We start from the raw sequence: 11,024 nt of genomic DNA on the forward strand, positions 1-11,024 counted from the left end.
TGTGTGATGGGTGTGCAGATAGACTAGTGGGCATGTTGTAGCGACGAACACATGTGTTTGGTTAAATGTGACTCGTGTTCGGTTAAAGGCACATGATGTGAAATTTCGGTTAAATGCATTAAGTTAAGTTTGACTTGGTGGAAGTGTGCAACAAGTCTGGGAAACTCAGCAGTGTGATCTGCATTAGGTGACTAGGTGGTGCGACAATCCTTGGGTGACCAGGTGGTGCAATGAGTGGGCACGTGTGGAACAATAAGGGCACCCACCGAACTGAGCGAGGATCATCTCACGACTTAGAAAATATGAAGGGGTGCATGTTGGGCAAAATACAGGTCAGTTGGACAAGCATTTGGGCGGGTTGACCCATGGAGATTACCAAGGGATGCGACCTCTAAAGAAATGAATGGGTAGTGAAGGATATAAGTAAATGGAGGTCGCGATTCATTTGGCCATCAAGGCAGTTGTTCAAGTCATTTGAAGCGAACGAAGGGTGAGTTTGGAATGAGCCCACAAGGTCGGCGAATTAAGTGAATAGAACTCAGGTCATGTGTACAACAGAGTTCGGGTCAGGTCATGTAGGCTTTGTTGTTCAGGTAAACAGGTGGGTCGTGCATACTGTGTCTTTTGGGTGAATGGGTGGGTGGTGTAGGCCATATCATTTTAGTGAATGGGCAAGTCGTGTAAGCTGTTTCATGTGAACAGGTGGGTTGTGAAGGCTACATCATTTGGGTGAACATGCGACTCGTGTAGGCCCTATTATTCACTCGTTCAGGAAAGTCATGCAGATCGTTCAAGTGTATCATGAAAAATGTTCAGTTGTGTCGTATAGGCAGAGTCATGTAGAAATAGGTAGGGTGTCACATGGCACAACACGGCATCTAGGGAGGATCATGTATAATTTGGCAGGGCGTGCCATGGCATTTGGGAAGGTTGAGTTGAATGATCGTGTGTTTGTAAAACATGAATTTGGGGTTTCCACTGGGGAGGGTCGTGCAAGGTCGTTGTGAGTTGAATGAGAGTGGTTGTGCGATTGTGCAGGGGAAAACCATGGACAACCTTGTTTAGAATAATTGTACTTGTAAATATTTGCAGAATTTTATAAGTATATTAAGCAAACTTATTAGGGGGTTTCTTCTCTCTTCATGAATGTTCATAATTGATGTTAATACTATTTGTGAATTATAATTGATGAGAGTTAAATGAATGTATTTCTATTGCATTTATATAAATAAGTGAACACTTAATGAAAAATAAACTAAGTGTTGGTAATAAGCATAGTTCGCGATTTGTAGTGGTGTTGAAACGAAAACGTTGGGGGTGTCACACCTCACCCACAAGTGGAAATTTAGTCACCACTAGTATGGCAATGTGGCACGAGGGATAGCGGCTAGTACTTCTCAGGACTGGTTTTAACCTAGTACACAACTCTCCACCGATGGAGTGATAAGGAAATTTTATGAAATACACTCCTACAATTGAAGTGCAAACAAAAAACTTAAAATGAAATACTCACAAGAAATGATTTACCTGAACCCTGCCAAGAGTTCTAAAATGTTCCTTTCGATGAATGCCCATGAAACAAGCTAGTGAGAATTCACCCCCTACTAGCCCGAGCCAGAAGCAATACACACCCCAAAAAAATTTGTTCGTGGATCCCAAATTAAGCATAAATGCTTTCCTACAAGACCACACTTCAATCCCCTTTGACCAACCACAATGACATAGACCATGTTTACCAGATAGTCGAGCATGCACAAGTTGGTAGCCTATACATACTCTACATTGTCTCTCCCACCCAAACAATCACCCATACCTTGAGACCACAAACACTGCAAACAAACTAACACCCAAAGTTTATACCACGTCCTTTCCTTCTCGAGATTTCTATTGCACCGACGCAAGGTGTCACTACTGCTCACCTCAGGTCTACCTCTTTTCATCAGCAAGGGTCATATTTTCTCCATACCACATTGTTTAAACTGTGATCCTCTTCTCCCATTAAGATTAGTTAATTATTATTATTATTTAATTTTAGAAACTAGAGATGTGTGATTAAGTATTATCATGTTTATTATGAGTTGATACCTCTCCACATTTATATAATGGTTAAGCAGACTTGAATGTCATTTAGTTTTATTGAAATATATATATATATATATTTGGCTATTTATAAATAAGAATGAGAATATCTATATATATATATATATGTTTTTTTATAAATTGTAATTCTAATCAACAAAAAAACCAACGATACACAATAAAAGTGGTGTTATTAATATTTTACATTGTTTTCAGTTAAAAATAACCCATATATATATATATATATATATATATATATATATATATATATATATATATCTAACGTTCCAAGGGTTCGCTCAATCAGTCAAATCAGTGCCTCGCTAATCGGGTATATATAATTCCCCAAGGGTTAGCTCAACTGATCAAATCAATGCCTCCCCTGATCACGATGTCATAGGGTCAATTCTCCCTGGAGCCCTTGGGGTTAGGCCGCGCGACTTGATTCCTGTTGGAGTCGATCAGCCCATATATTTCCGTGGACCTAGCGGCCACCCAATGGCTACCCAATAATATTTGTGTGGACGAGCTTCCACCCAATAACCACCCATTGACCAAAGTGTCCGTGAACCACACAATATATATATATATATATATATATATATATATAATATTTTTTTTTTTTTCAAACAAATATAAATTTCTAGTAAAATTATTTGAATTTATGAAATCTATGCATTTAGTAGATATTATTTAAGCAATCAAATTTCTAAAACTCTGATTTCAAATAGAGATAAATTATCGTAAAAATGACCCAACATGATATCCTTTGTAATATATATTAATTAAGTAAACATACATTGTTCAACGGATGGAAAAGGTTGTGAAATAGTTTTTCCTCTCCAGATCTCTACTCCTGAGCTACAAATTCTCAGCCTTATAAATATTTAGAAATAGATTGTTATTATTAACTATTTAATTTATTCAGTTGTTGATTAGATATTTTACTATTAGGTTATAGATTTGGTTTATTTTATTGACAATTTTTATTTATTTTTTAAATAATTAAATTTAAAATTATTTTATCATATTTCCAAATAATTTTTCCGATCTTTATTTTTATAGATACTTCATCTATTATTTAATTTCTATAATAAAAATAGATACTTTATCATCATGTAATCTATATAATAATTCTATAGAGTGGAAAACGAAATTAAATATTTAATAATAAATCGAGAAATTACATCCAAGATGAACTAGACATAGATTTGAACTATGTAAACAGGTCAGTTCCAGAAGCGTATGGATTAACACTTTCCCTCATTCTTCTTCTTCATTGTTTCTATCACCATTTCTGCTGTATCAATGCCTGTTCATGTAAATCCAGGGATTTTAAATCAAATCACTGCGACTGTGATGGATCCATCTTGAGCTATTTTTACATAAACAAGCATACTATTTGAAATATAAACAATCATACTATTTGAAATATAAACAATCATACTATTTGAAATATAAAGATAAGAGATGATAATTAAGGATTGTGGCTGTAACTGTGAGACCTCCATTATTGAGAGATGCTTACAGAAACCAACATATCCTATGAGATTAAGGGAAAAGGGTTGGGACTGACATACCTGAAAGATAACCACCATGTGCATACCCATTCAATTTCGCCCTGGTATGTTCTCCTGTGAACTAAACGGGTCCAACCGGTGTCTGCACTCAAATAACATTTTGTGCACAACATGATGTTCAAACCAACTGAACGTTTTCTGCACATATTATATTGTCATTGTGTTTTCTCTTACCTTTATGTCATGGAAATGATTCGGGCTAATTACTGTAACTTCCTCTCTGAAACCGGTTATTCCAGCAAATTGGAAACAGGATTTGGTCTGCTTCAGGAATCCCATCGCCGAAAATTTTCCTCAAAACCGTCATTGCTTCTTCTTTGGTTTTCTCATCGCCCTGTTCCTCTATCCGCCTAGATTCGTCATCTGTGACTTTTACAACCAAGATGTTCGATCCTGAATATGCTTTTTCCATGCGTATATACTATTTCCATGAGTCGTGAACGTTATATATATATATATATATATATCTATATATATATATATATATATTTTGATATTTTGCAGTTGAAATGTCAACAAAGAAATTGATTGTTTTCCTGCAAGTAGTATATAAATAATCGAATGGAAAGAATCTAAAATATGTGATTAAAATTAAACATCATTTTAAATTCTATTATGTTTTTATATATTTTTTTCAATGTAAAGAATATCTCGAAATAGAATAAACAAAAGTGAGCTAACGAGGTCACTCCCGTTTTTAAAGTAACAATATACCTTTGACATTCTCCTGATTTCAAAATATTTTAGAAAAAGCCAATCGGTTGATAAGGCTGTTTCTCCTACCATGCTATTTAATATATAGGATCCTGGTCTGCTGAGCTTTTGTAATAAAAAGACGCCCATATGTGTTGAAAAATCTCAGTTTAACTAGATTGTTTTTCCTCTTGAAAATTATGAAAATTTTGCAATATTTTAATAAATTTGGGTAGTGATATTTGTAAATTTAGGTTTTTGTTGTTATAAATGTTTTTTTTTTCAATATTTTAATAAATTTGGATAGGGATATTAGTAAATTTAGATTTTTGTTGCTATAAATGTATGAACATAGTACTAAATTTATGTCCACCATCAAAAACATGATTTAAATACTGTTTTTGTAAAATTTATTAAAAAACATACCCAAATTCAAACTCTTTCTGTGACCTCATTAAAAAATATATTTTTATTTATTGTTTCATATCAAAAAAATTAAGTTGAAATCTTCATTTTGTTCAGTTAATATTTTAATTTATCTAGGATACAAGTGGATATACACATAAATATCAAAAGATTTATTACATATTGACGTAGTTTTCCCTACTACATGTGATATAAACATGTCAACAAACATCCATATATAATTGTAAAATTGTTTGATATCAATAGTTAGGTTGACAATTGATCCAGGCGATCCATATTTATGTAGACATAAATATCGAAAGATTTATTATATATTAATGTAATTTGTAATATATGATATAGAACTTTATTATCTAATAATGTAGTTTGCGATATGTGCTATAGACTTCCTACAAACATCCAAAACCCTATTTACTGTTATAATCGGTGGCAGTATATGGACCGTAAAGTCTCGACACGAAAACATCCAATTCTGTCATGTGGCGGAATAGATCTTTGAATACATTCACCGTCGCATAACCAAGTTAAGCTCAGTTTCAGGAAAAGAGCACACAAATGTCGTCATAAAACCCACCTGCCAGAACGGGTAATATCCTCGCTTTTCGGCGGCATATAGAAAGAATTCAGTACCATCCTCCGTAGGCCAGAACTTGCTCGGAAATTATAAGAATATCTCTGTGTAAACTCTCATCTCGCATGAGAAGAAAGTTTTCCTTTTCCAACTCTGCATACAATAGGTAATATCAAAATTTTAAACGATAATGCTCAAAATTTATATGAAACGTAATAGGAGTAATCTAGGTAAGATTTTTTGAACTCGTGCGAATTGCCAATTTTGGAAATATTTGGGAATTTGAGCTCAATTGTTTAACGCTTTTCCTGATTATTAGATTTTGGGATATTGCTGAAATCTATTATTGACATAAAAGTCCCTAATAATTAAAGTTTTAGGTAAAAAAATTTGAACTCATGTGAGGATTTTAGAAATATTTGAGAATCAAAATCTCACTCTGAAAAGAAATCAATTGTTCAATCCTTAACTATTAGATTTTGAGATATTGCTCAAATCTACGACCACCGTAAAAATGCGCAATAATCAAAGTAAAATAGATTTGACCTAACCTCAACAAATTCTAAAATTGTTTTACAAAATTAATTTTAAGAAATAAAACGTTCTAGAAATGTTAATATCAGAGAATATCGAATGTAAAATTAATAGAATCAGTATTCATGTAATTACAAGCAGAGGAGGATTAAAGTGGATAAGATCACTTTGAAGAACTCCCAAGCTGACAGACAGAATAGCATAATTGCCACTGTAAACCAACTCATCTTCTATCTTAACTGTAACACCGCAGTCTGTATAATGTATTTCTCGAACGACCTAAAACATTCAAGAAAATCCCATCAGAGAACAGCCCAATAAGTTTTGCCATCATTCGATAATATTTGACATGGACATTCAGTGATTGACTGATTGCTGGCCCTTAGTAAGGGCATTTTTATGAAGATTCAGAGATGGCCTGATTGGTGTGGTACTTTTATGTAGATTGCAAATTCTAGGAACAATTAGAAGTTATACCTTTTTCAACTTTAGTCGCTCATCGACGATATGACCGCCTTCGGATTGGTGGAAATCTTCCGCCAATTTATGGATGATGTATTCGTAACCTCGATCATCAGCAAGCAAATATTCCTGTGCTCCAAATTCGGTGTAAGTGGGAATTGGCTGCACTTCTGCATCCACAACAACATTCGGTATCAGTAACTACTAACGACTGCAAGACTCAAACCCAATTGAGAAATATCAAAGTCATACCTGCCATCTCAAAATCATGCAAAATAAAGTCTACCGCCAATTCCAACGGCGATGATGGAATTCTGAAAAAAATAGAAATTTCATTAAGACTAGAAATAATTGGATTTAGAAGTATACTTTAAACTATATGATTCCGCAGATAGATACATTTTCTCAACATAATATTGTGTGTAGATATATAATAATAATTTGTGTTTAGATGTATATTAATAATTTGTGTTTAGGGGTATATTCTAAACGATAATAAGATCTAAGTTTTACTATCGATAATGGATAAGGTATACATCTTGGGGAAATAGTAATACATATAATATATATTTTAGTTCATATCCATTATCTTCAAAGAAGTACGGATCAATGCTGGCGTGTATACTTACACTTCGTGAATTGTACTGTCTGTTAATGGCAATGGAGTATCAGGATTAGGCTTGCAGTCCCTTCAGCACTACTGGAAACAGCTTCAGTTGCCAAAGCGCGATTGGCGGAATCCAAAGCCCACTCATAACAAGCTGCCGCAACAGTTCCAGGTACTTTAGCACCGCTGTTAAGCATAGGCAAACAGTACAACATTACTTAATAAAATTTGAGTTTAATTGGATTTACTTTGAGTTAGTTAAGCCAGAGCTTATCTGTTTTGAAAGTGTAAAGTTTTATTAAAATAATTATTTTGGATCGTAAACTCTTTACAATCTCAATTGTTTAGTATTTTTCGGATCGTAAACTCTTTATATACTAAATTTTCAAAAAAAAATATTCATCGAATATATATATATCCCAAAGGAAATCTGGTATTAAACCTAAAAAAACAATAGTGATTAGATTTTTTTTCAACGTATTTTATATATATATATATATATATAAATCAATATTTAACTCAAAAAAATCTAGTATTAAAAAAAAATAACTAGACAATTTAGTTGATTAATAATTTAATTGGATTGCACATTTTGAAATATTTATAGACTTTAATAAATAAGAATAAATTTGAATAATTGATTTTATTTTAGTTTTATTAGATTTTCAAAACAGTGCAAATCTTTAATCTTCTCAGACATATTTATTAATATATATTCAAATTTAATATGTATTATTTTTTTAACTATATAAATACATAAATTTTAAAACAACACTTTTATAGTTGTTTAAAGGTCCAAAAATATCTAGAAATCTACAATTTATCCAAACAAAATTATTAATATAAGTTCAATCTAACATATATTAATTTTTTAAATATAGATAAAATTATTAATACAAGTTCAATGTAATATATATTAATTTTTTAATTATATGATTAATTAAATTAATAAGTTAAATACTTTTTTCATTAGTTATTTTTGTAATTTAATTAGTTATATATGAATTGTTTTTAGAATTTTGAAATTTATATAGTAAATGTTGGTGTAAAGACGGGTGGATCAAAATTTTGTGGGTAAAAATTTAGCTATATTAAAGATTGATTGATATAGTTAGCTATCCTCAATTGTGCTATCTCAAAATGATTTTGAAAACTTAAATACCTTCTATAACCATTACTCAAACCATAAATTACAAATCATCTCATACATCACATAAATTTTACTCATTTCAAAACAACAACAAATTTTACTCATTTCAAAACAACAAAACAACAACAAGATGACAGCAATTTTCAAAAAGTAACTAAAGAAGAAATTTTCCCTCGCAGCTAAAACAAACTTTGAAAACATTCTCCCATATATATACAACCATAAATGTTACCTATCTGGTGCATATTTTTTGTCTTGGATTGTACCTTTGGTCATAGATGTTGAATGCAGCTTTACTATAATCAGAGTAACAGGGGCGCATATTGTGTTTCTGGGCCAGCTCCCAGATGGGATTTACTTTATTACCTCCAACGCCTGCTATCCATCCTGCACCACACTCCACTGAAATTCCAGCGAACTTATGCTTTATCACCCGCCCACCAATTCGATCTGTGGCCTCCAAAATGACAAAATCTTCAACTACATTCTCTGCCAGTACCTTAGCAGCCGCTATCCCTACAAGCCACCTCACACAAAAGCATAAGTAAATAATAGAAACATTCTAACTAAATGCCTCTTACTCCCAACAAATCTAATTTCGTTACCTGAAATGCCCCCGCCGACTATAATGACGCTGCTGCAGCTGGAGGACGTTGAAGAATCCATACCGTTAGAGCGAGCACTGGGTACGTACTTGGTTTAAATAGAAAACGTCTAACTTGGGGCCAAAGACAATAGATTCGCTGAGGGCCAGGACGAAACTTCTAGAAGTCAGCCACGACATTGGTGTAGACGTTTTTTAAAAAATTATATCTGGTGAAGTGGTGAAGTTTTTGATAGCAATTCAGTGAAAATTTTTCGACTGAGATTTTGAATTTTGTTGTTTAAAATTGATTTTCTATTTTGTATATTTAGATTTAGAATACTAAATCTTTTTAAAGAAACAAACTTTTAAGGTACTAGAATTGTGAATTGTGGAGAGTTGCCCCAAGAAAAGCTTCAAAGGCATATAATGAATAAATTATGGTGACAATTAAATTTAAGAAAATTTAATATCATTAAATTTAAGAAAATTTAATATCATTAATTTATTAAATTTATTGAAAATTGAATAAAATTTGTTAAAATTATAAATTGAAAATGTGAAATCTCCCTCTCATCAGAATGCCGCTCTGCAGCTATCCCTACAGCCTAGCTTACACAAAAACAAGCTGAAGTAAACAATAGACACTAGTTCACTAAAAAGATAGCCTATATGTTATACTAAGAGTTTTTTTTTCGTTTTCTAGTTAAAATGGTTCAAAATTTCATAAAAACAGCTATCCCTGCAGCCTAGCTTACACAAAAACAAGCTGAAGTAAACAATAGACACTAGTTCACTAAAAACATAGCCTATATGTTATACTAAGAGTTTTTTTTTGGTAATTTTCTAGTTAAAATGGTTCAAAATTTCATAAAAGTCACTGGAATCACAAATTTAAATTATAAACTCTACTCTAAATACTACAAAAATTATTCAAAATACTAAATTTATATATACAATTAAAAACCTAATTTAAATAAAAAAAAATTAACAAAATAATTCACTCAACCAAAATCTCCAAAATATCTAATAATTAGAAAATTCCCTAACTAAATGCCTCCATGTTATATGAATAGCCGGTGCCGACTACAATGGCACTGCTGCAACTTGAGAAGGTTGAAATGGAGGAGGAATCAATCCATCCTGTTGACTGAGTACAGGGTAGGTCCTTCTAAGCGGATATATATATATATATATGGATGACAATTACTGTATAATTTGTTTAATAGAAAATCTCAAACTTTACGGGCAAGACAATTGTTGATTCTTTGTATTTTAATGAAATTCGCTGACTTGGTATATTCACGCACGTAAGTGGTTGACCGTAGCATGCACAACAGCATTAATAATCAGGCTACTGTAAAGTTTTTGGTGTCGTTAGATGTAAATCATTAATCTAATTTTAAAATATTTAAAAATTATTTATAATATATATGGCAACTTTGTTTGATTAGAGAATGTAACTATTTTATATTTTCTTTGTATTTTTTATCAAATTGATTCAGAATCTTACTAAATTATTGGAATTAATCTTTAAATTATAAAATATGCATAATTAAAATGTCCCAAAATTTTCAAATACCGAATATATGTAAAAAATATATTTTAAAAAACAACCAAAACATAAAAAACAACCATCACCATTTAATAGATTTCTACCCGGATATGATTTAGCTAGATTCCAACCCACAACTCCAAAAACTTTACAATAGTTACACAACGCCTATATGTTAGCAAAACCTGATACACGAGTTAATAATATCGAGATAATAAAGTTAGTGTGAATTTAAAAAAAATTATATATGTCTGCTGATCATTGACAAATTTAACATGAACACGCATACTGTTATTGGAAGTTCAAAAGAGATGACATAAGAGAGGCCGTCAGACAATATTTCAATAAGTTCGACTAAAATATGATCATTTCCCTCCGCTCCTAGTTCTTACAGAATTTCCTTTTGAATCGACTTCCATAACTTCAAAAATGACCTTTCAATGATTTAATGGACCAAAAAAATATATCTGAAAGTTTATAACTTCATAAATGACTTTTCAACAAATTAATACGAAAAAACTGAAATTTTGTAATTCAAAAATGGCTTTTCAACATTAAAAAAACTTTCAGATCATTTCCCGTCGAATGATGAGCTTGCTTATACCAGCAACCGTACTTTATTATTTTACCATCACTTCTTAACCATTTAGTCACGCGGAATTCTCAGATTGCCTAACCCATTTAGTAAGTCGTACAAATTATTTTATTACTGACGTTAAAATAATTTAACAATTTAATTATTAGTTTTTCCAAGAGTTTATCCTGGGCATTTCAGGTTGTGTAA

At 31.8% G+C, this 11,024-nt stretch overlaps 1 pseudogene; it reads right to left on the reverse strand.

Moving 5' to 3' along the window:
- Positions 1-3,329: 3,329 nt before the first annotated feature.
- Positions 3,330-8,768, reverse strand: LOC149239959 (polyamine oxidase 1-like; annotated as a pseudogene).
- Positions 8,769-11,024: the final 2,256 nt, after the last annotated feature.

This window comes from Pinus tabuliformis, chromosome 8, assembly GCF_031772625.1.
Source record: "Pinus tabuliformis cultivar Carrire ecotype Pingquan chromosome 8, CPIR1, whole genome shotgun sequence".
Classification (NCBI taxonomy): domain Eukaryota; kingdom Viridiplantae; phylum Streptophyta; class Pinopsida; order Pinales; family Pinaceae; genus Pinus; species Pinus tabuliformis.